This window comes from Nycticebus coucang, chromosome 20 (assembly GCF_027406575.1).
Source record: "Nycticebus coucang isolate mNycCou1 chromosome 20, mNycCou1.pri, whole genome shotgun sequence".
In the NCBI taxonomy this organism is placed as follows: Eukaryota; Metazoa; Chordata; class Mammalia; order Primates; family Lorisidae; genus Nycticebus; species Nycticebus coucang.
In genome coordinates, this window is record NC_069799.1 from 609,085 (window position 1) to 618,111 (window position 9,027).

Here is a 9,027-nt window from a genome sequence, read left to right on the forward strand (position 1 = left end):
GCCGTCACTCCTCCTATGCAGTGAAGCCTCCCTGGCCATGCCAGGCTGTGCTCTCACTCCTCTTCAGTGAAGCCTCAATGACCGTGCCGGGCTGTACTCTCACTCCCCTTCAGTGAAGCCTCCTTGGCCGTGCCGGGCTGTGCTCTCAGTCCTCCTCTGCAGTGAAGCCTCCCTGGCCGTGCCGGGCTGTGCTCTCCCTCCTCCTCTTCAGTGAATCCTCCCTGGCCGTACCAGGTTGTGCCCTCACTCCTCTGCAGTGAAGCCTCCCTGGCCATGCAGGGCAGTGCTCTCACTTCTCTTCTATAGTGAAGCCTCCCTGGCCATGCTGGGCTGTGATCTTACTCATCTTCAGTGAAGCCTCCCTGGCCATGCCAGGCTGGGCTCTCACTCCTCCTATACAGTGAAGCCTCCTTGGCCATGCTGGGCTGTGCTCTCACTCCTCTTCAGTGAAGTCTCCCTGGCCGTGCTGGGCCATGATGTCACTCCTCCTCTTCAGTGAAGCCTCCCTTGCCATGCTGGACTGTGCTCTCACTCCTCCTGTGCAGTGAAGCCTCCCTGGCCGTGCCAGGCTGTGCTCTCACTCTTCAGTGAAGCCTCCCTGGCTGTGCCGGACTGTGTTCTCACTCCTCTTAATTGAAGCCTCCCTGACCGTGCCGGGCTGTGCACTCACTCCTCCTCTGCAGTGAAACCTCCCTGGCAATGCTGGGCTGTGCTCTCCCTGCTCATTTGCAGTGAAGCTTCCCTGACGGTGCCGGGCTGTGCTCGCTCTCCTCTGCGGTTGAGCCTCCCTGGCTGTGCCAGGCTGTGCTCTCACTCCTCTTCAGTGAAGCCTCTCTAGCCGTGCCGGGCTGTGCTCCAACTCCCCCTCTGCAGTGAAGGCTCCCTGGCCATGCCCGGCTGTACTCCCACTCCTCCTCTGTAGTGAACTCTCCCTGGCCATGCCGGGCTGTGCTCTCACTCTTCCTCTGCAGTGAAGCCTCCCTGGCCATGCCGGGCTGTACTGTCACTCCCCCTCTACAATGAAGCCTCCCTGCCCACGCCGGGTAGTGCTCCCACTGCTCCTCTGCAGTGAAGACTCCGTGGCTGCTATGGGCTGTGTTCTCACTCCTCTTCAGTGAAGCCTCCCTGGCCGTGCGGGGATGTGCTCTCATTCCTCCTCTTCGGTGAAGCCTTCCTGGCAATGCTGGGTTGTTCTCTCACTCCTCTGCAGTGAAGCCTCTCTGGCCGTTCCGTAATGTGCTCTCACTCCTCCTTAGTGAAGCCTCCCTGGCCGAGCCGGGTTGTGCTCTCACTCATCCTCTACAATGAAGCCTCCCTCACAGTGCCGGGCTCTGCTCTCACTCCTCCTCTGTAGTGAAGCCTCCCTGACCATGCCTGGCTGTGTTCTCACTTCTCCTTTGCAGTGAAGCCTCACACACCGTGCAGGACTCTGCTCTCTGCAGTTAAGCCACCATGGCCGTGCCAGACTCTGCGTTCTTAGTGCTCGAATCACACTTGGCAGGATTATTCGCTGACTGTACCCTAGCAGAAAGATGCGGTACGGACTGGGACCGTCCTAAATAGGATTACTCAATGGATGTACAGTAGCACTAAGACGAGGTGATGACTGTAGCAGAAAGATGAGGAGAAGAGTTCTGGCTGGATTAACACTCGCCAGAAGGAATGATGAAGACACAGGTGTTCTGGGAAAAGAGTTCAGTATGGATGAACACAGTCAGAAATACGATGTTTGCACTCGCTTGCAAAGCATTCTGCCAGTTATATGCTACAGTAGGAGAGGAAAATTCCACTGTCACTGAAGTTGTGCACTAGGAAGCAAAGTAGTTGGGACATCGGCTTCGGAGCACATACGCATTGAAGTTCCCTCAGCAGCAGTGTTGAGTCACAGGTACGAACTATTCAAGATTTCCCTGGTAGAGTTTGCGCTGTGGAAACTCTGTTCCATGATGAGACGTGCTGTGGAAGTTGGGAAAATCTTTCCTGGGTACCTATGTAATCGTTCTTGAATAGAAGAAACTATTTCCCTCCATGAAGCATACTGCAGCTTATATGCTAAAGTGGGGATAAACTACTGTCCTCACTGATATCCAGCATGTAGTGGACGTGGCTGTTGGCTAATAAACCTAAATTGGTCAGGGATGCACATGTATTAATGTTGCCTCATCAGGAATTATCAGAGAGTCATATGTGCGATCTGTACAAGTATTTTTGGAATAGATTGCACGTTGAAACACGCAGAGGTGTTTAAAAATAGGGTGCCTATGAACCGTCTGGGCAGCTAGGTATTGTGAAATTTTTAAAAGGGCATTGACGGGTAGTTCTAACGTGCATGACCTAAGAGAAGAAACTGCTTTTCTCTGCCAGTAGGATACTGCAAGGTATAAGCTAGTGTAGTGGAGTTCTGCTTATCTCACCGACACCATGCACACGGTTGAATGGCCATTGGCTAAGTTGGTCCTCACCTCTCCCGTCTCCTAGTATGCAACACATGACTCTCGTCTTCTGCTACCGGAGTCCTCAACTCTCCTTCGATCTAATGTGCAACCAGACACATTTTCACCTTGCAACCCTATCCTAATGACTCATTTCCGCTAGTGTGCACGCAGACAGCAATCTTTTCACAGAGCACCTGAGTTCTCACCTTGTATTCTGACAGTGTTCGATCACATGATATGCCTCTGTGAGAGCACACGACTGCTCACCTAAGCTTTCAAGTAGTGCATGGCCATAGAGACCACACTACTATCCAAACACACCCGAGTCTGCATTGCTCCTTTCTGCCAGTTTGAAAGAGAAAACACGCCTTCCACACAGAACCTGAGGACCATCGTGTCCTCTGAAAGGAGTGCTGTCTGGATGCACATAGCACAAAGGCGGGGTGGGCACTACACTCACACAGCGGAGGTTTACTAGCTGATAGTACACTAGGAGAAAGGTGAGGTGAGGGCTCGGATCACCCGGGCAGGATGACTCCCTAGATTTACAACTGCAGAAAGCGAACTGAGCACTGTGATCACCCTGCAGAGGATTACTCGCTGGACCTACACGAAAGGAAAGGTGACGTGAGGAGACGCATCACCCTGGGAAGGATTCCTCCCTTTAATTACAGTAGCAGAAATGCGTTGTTAGGGCTCGAATCACCCTTGGCAGGATTACTCGCTGACTGTATGCAGAAAGACGCGGTACGGACTCGGATTGTCCTAAATAGGATTACTCAATGGATGTACAGTAGCAGTAAGACGAGGTGATGACTGTAGCAGTAAGATGAGGAGAAGAGTTCTGGCTGGATTAACACTCTCCAGAAGGAATGCCGAAGACGCAGGTGTTCTGGGAAAAGAGTTCAGTATGGAGTAACACAGTCAGAAATAAGATGTTTGGACTCGCTTGCAAAGCATACTGCCTGTTATATGCTAGAGTAGGGGAGCCAAATTCTACTGTCACTGAAGTTGTGCACTAGGAGGCAAAGTAGTTGGGACATGGGCTTCGGAGCACATACGCATTGATCTTCCCTCAGCAGCAGTGTTGAGTCACAGGTACGAACTATCCAAGATTTCCCTGGTAGAGTTTGCGCTGTGGAAACCCTGTTCCCTGATGCGACGTGCTGAGGAAGTTGGGAAACGTCTTTCCTGGGTACCTATGTAAGCGTTCTTGACTAGAAGAAACTATTTCCCTCCGTGAAGCATACTGCAGCTTATATGCTAAAGTGGGGCTAAACTCCTGTCCTCACTGACATCAGGCATGTAGTGGACGTGGCTGTTGCCCATAAACCTAAATTGGTCAGGGATGCATATGTATTAATGTTGCCGCATCAGGAATTATCAGAGAGTCATATGTGCGATCTGTACAAGTATTTTTGGAATAGATTGCACGTTGACACACGCAGATGTGTTTATAAATAGGGTGCCTATGAACCGTCTGGGCAGCTAGGTATTGTGAAATTTTTAAAAGGCATTCACGGGTAGCTCTAAAGTGCATGACCTAAGAGAAGAAACCGCTTTTCTCTGCCAGTAGGATACTGCCAGGTATAAGCTGGTGTAGTGGAGCTCTGCTTAATCTCACCGACACCATGCACACGGTTGAATGGCCATTGGCTATTTGGTCCTCACCTCTCCCGTCTCCTAGAATGCAACACACGACTCTCGTCTTCTGCTACCGGAGTCCTCAACTCTCCTTCGATCTAATGTGCAACCAGACACATTTTCACCTTGCAACCCTATCCTAATGACTCATTTCCGCTAGTGTGCACGCAGACAGCAATCTTTTCACGGAGCACCTGAGTTCTCACCTTGCATTCTGGCAGTGTTCAATCACATGATATGCCTCTGTGAGAGCACCCGACTGCTCAAGCCGGGTGCTCAAGCTTTCAAGTAGTGCATGGCCATATAGAGCACACTCCTGTCCGAACACACCCGAGTCTGCATTACTCCTTTCTGCCAGCTTGGAAGAGACAACACTCCTTCCATACAGAACCTGAGGATCATCGTGTCCTCTGAAAGGAGTGCTGTCTGGATGCACATAGCACAAAGGCGGGGTGGGCACTACGCTCACACAGCGGAGGTTTACTAGCTGAAAGTACACTGGGAGAAAGGTGAGGTGAGGCCTCGGATCACACGGGCAGGATGACTCCCTAGATTTACAACTGCAGAAAGCCAACTGAGCACTGTGATCACCCTGCAGAGGATTACTCGCTGGACCTACACCAGCAGAAAGGTGACGTGAGGAGAGGCATCACCCTGGGAAGGATTCCTCCCTTTAATTACAGTAGCAGAAATTCGTTGTTAGGGCTCGAATCACCCTTGGCAGGATTACTCACACACTGAATGCAGAAAGACGCGGTGCGGACTCAGATCGTACTACATAGGATTACTCAATGGATATACAGTAGCAGTAAGACGAGGTGATGACTGTAGCAGAAAGATGAGGAGAAGAGTTCTGGCTGGATTAACACTCTCCAGAAGGAATGCCGAAGACGCAGGTGTTCTGGGAAAAGAGTTCAGTATGGATGAACACAGTCAGAAATACGATGTTTGGACTCGCTTGCAAAGCATACTGCCTGTTATATGCTAGAGTACGGGAGCCAAATTCTACTGTCACTGAAGTTGTGCACTAGGAGGCAATGTAGTTGGGACATCGGCTTCGGAGCACATACGCATTGATCTTCCCTCAGCAGCAGTGTTGAGTCACAGGTACGAAGTATTCAAGATTTCCCTGGTAGAGTTTGCGCTGTGGAAACCCTGTTCCCTGATGCGACGTGCTGAGGAAGTTGGGAAAAGTCTTTCCTGGGTACCTATGTAAGCGTTCTCGAATAGAAGAAACTATTTCCCTCCGTGAAGCATACTGCAGTTTATATGCTAAAGTGGGGCTAAACTCCTGTCCTCACTGACATCGGGCAGGTAGTGGACGTGGCTGTTGCCTAATAAACCTAAATTGGTCAGGGATGCATATGTATTAATGTTGCCTCATCAGGAATTATCAGAGAGTCATATGTGCGATCTGTACAAGTATTTTTGGAATAGATTGCACGTTGAAACATGCAGATGTGTTTATAAATTAAGTGCCTATGAACCATCTGGGCAGCTAGGTATTGTGAAATTTTTAAAAAGGCATTCACGGGTAGCTCTAAATTTCAGGACCTAAGAGAAGAAACTGCTTTTCCCTGCCAGTAGGATACTGCCAGGTATAAGCTAGAGTAGTGGAGCTCTGCTTAGCTCACTGACACCATGCACACTGTTGAATGGCCATTGGCTAAGTTTGTCCTCACCTCTCCCTTCTCCTAGTATGCAACATATGACTCTCGTCCTCTGCTACCCGAATCCTCAACTCTCCTTCAATCTAATGTGCAGCCAGACACTTTTTCCCCTTGCAACCCTATCCTCATGACTCTTTTCTGCTACTGAGCACGCAGACAGCAATCCTTTCACAGAGCACCTGGGTTCTCACCTTGCATTCGGGCGGTGTTCAGTCACATGACACGCCTATGTGAGACCAAACGACCGCTCACCTAAGCTTTCCAGTAGTGCATGGCCATATAGACCACACTCCTGTCCGAACACACCCGAGTCTGCATTGCTCCTTTCTGCCAGCTTTAAAGAGACAACACTCCTTCCATACAGAACCTGGACCATCGTGTCCTCTGAAAGGAGTGCTGTCTGGATGCACATAGCACAAAGGCCGGGTGCGCACTACGCTCACACAGCGGAGGTTTACTAGCTGATAGTACACTGGGAGAAAGGTGAGGTGAGGGCTCGGATCACCCGGGCAGGATGACTCCCTAGCTTTACAACTGCAGAAAGCGAACTGAGCACTGTGATCACCTTGCATAGGATTACTCGCTGGACCTACACCAGCGGAAAAGTGACGTGAGGAGACGCATCATCCTGGGAAGGATTCCTCCCTTTAATTACAGTAGCAGAAATACGTTGTTAGGGCTCGAATCACCCTTGGCAGGATTACTCGCTGACTGTATGCAGAAAGACGCGGTACGGACTCGGATTGTCCTAAATAGGATTACTCAATGGATGTACAGTAGCAGTAAGACGAGGTGATGACTGTAGCAGAAAGATGAGGAGAAGAGTTCTGGCTGGATTAACACTCTCCAGAAGGAATGCCGAAGACGCAGGTGTTCTGGGAAAAGAGTTCAGTATGGATGAACACAGTCAGAAATACGATGTTTGGACTCGCTTGCAAAGCATACTGCCTGTTATATGCTAGAGTAGGGAAGCAAAATTCTTTTTTTGTCTTACATGCCAGCAGTATATATTTATTATTCATGGATGGTCAAAAACTACAAGGCCCATTATTATGAGTAACCACACATATGAAATATCACTTAGCAACATGGAGTGAAAAGGACAGTTCTATTTTTATATTAAAAAAATGCAAGTTCGCACACAACCTTTCTCTCAAGTGTTCACTGCATTTGTCTACAAAAGCAGGAGGCATCAAGCTGTAGAAGTTCCAATATACATAATATGTTGAAATATCTCAAGCATAAAAACTGTATGTTACATTGCAAAAATAAAGTTTCTCGCTTCAAACATTTTGATCTGAGCTCAAGCAAAGCAAATGACGAACACCAGTGATTTTCATATTATTTCACACACTTTAAAATAATCCACATAAAAGGGTAAATAATTGCAAAAACCCTGAAAATGTGGAATTATGGGAATGAATACATCTCATCAAAAAAAAAGTCTACAGCAGATCTGTTTCATCCTGGTTCTCGAATAGTTAAGAATCATAATTTGTTATTCTCAAAATGCAAGTTAAGCCATAACAAACAAAATGATAAACAGAAATGTCATTACTGCAAACAAGGCAACGTTGCCTTTTATTTCTTTAGACCGATTCACTAGTGCGAGAGCATCATTTACCTGAAAGATCATAAGAGTCACAATTAAGGAATACTCATACAAAACTATTTCCTTTTTGCTTTAAAAAGTGCCACTTACCATACTTTTCATTACAAATAAAAAAATATTAATAATACTAAACAAAGCCAACAAACTAATGAAAGACTGCTTGTCTCCATCTCTTGTCAATGAGAAAGGCCAAAGTGATTCTTTGATTCCAATTCGAAATGGTGTTCGCTGGCCAATGCCCAAGGTCTCTAATTTGGAGCAATCAAGCTGAGCATTTCTTGGACGCTGTGCTCCTAGGACAGGGCTGTCAGTAATAGGTCTTAAGTGACTGCTAGGGAGATTGAAGGCATCTGCAATTGCACATGCCATTTCATACTTAGTCATTTGTTCATTGCCAGACCAGTGAAAGGTTCCCTTAATCAACGGATCCAGCATCCTCTTCTCTGCTAGCTGCCGACACACAGTAGCTACATCTTTGACATATGTGGGAAACCTCTGCTGCCAGTGGTCCATGTTTGCTGACTTGTTGCTGAACTGCACTTTATCAAACATAACAGTCACAGCACTTTCTTCAAGCTTCTCAACTTCTCCGTACAAAATAGGAATCCTCAAAACAGCAGCTCCTAAATTGTTCTCCAGGACAGCTTTTTCTCCTTCTAATTTCGTTTTGCCATACAAATTTAGAGGATTTGGTATGTCTTCCTCCCTATAAGGTGGATTTGTCCCATCAAATACATAATCTGAGCTAATGTAGATGAGAAATGCTCCAATTGCAGGGATAGAAAATTTCTGTTGTAAGCAATGGGGATGTGAAACGACTGGGCAGGCCTCCTGGCACCCCATTTCCTCTTGGGACTTAACAACCTTACCTTAGGGCCCAGCATTTTCAACCGTATAGTCACCTTCGTTTGGGAGAAAGTACGTGCTGTACAAGTGTTAATGCTCAGACAGCATTACCAGTCTCTTTGCCGGGACGATAGCCATGAGAATGAATACACAGAGCCAGAAGTTCCATGATTAGAACTTCCCAAAAAAGAAATGGGGGAATGAAGGAAAGTACTACCAAATCCAAAAAGAGGGGGGGGCCAGATATGTAGCAGCACCCCTGGCCCCCTACCATAAGAATGTGACCTTTTGTAACTGTCCTAGGAAATAGCCCCGAGTTGAAGCAGATAACCGGTAACTGGTTCTGAAAGAAAAAGCTAAGCAAATGTTTAACTGCTGATCTTGTCTTCTCTTAGCAAATGGGGAGGACACAGGAGAAGCTGCCAGCCTGATCCTGAGTCAGGGAGGCGGTGGACAGAGCGGTGGGCTTGCAGGGCTGGCTCTGGGAGGCTGTGGTTACATGATAGTGTATCAGCAGGATCTGGGCACCAGGGGGAGCTGGAGGCCTGTTCCTGGGAGTCTGGGGGTGAGCAGAGCTGGGATCAGCCACCTGCTATGTCTGGTGCCCTCTGCTCAGGGTCACAGCTGTGACCACCCAACCCCGTGGGACCACACAGCCCCGCCCCTGACACTCTCAGGCAGAGGGATCTGACTAGGGCCCAAGGTGGGGTCAGAAAGTTGAGGGATCATTTGCGTGGAAGATGGGGACTCCTCTCTCAGGGTATGAAGAAAGGACAGGCAGACCTGGGGGAGCTGTGCCTCAGCTGTGGGCACAGAAGGC

The 9,027-nt window shown here is 48.4% G+C and overlaps 1 pseudogene; it reads right to left on the minus strand.

Moving 5' to 3' along the window:
• Positions 1 to 7,506: 7,506 nt before the first annotated feature.
• On the minus strand, positions 7,507 to 8,245 carry LOC128573086 (methionine adenosyltransferase 2 subunit beta-like; annotated as a pseudogene).
• Positions 8,246 to 9,027: the final 782 nt, after the last annotated feature.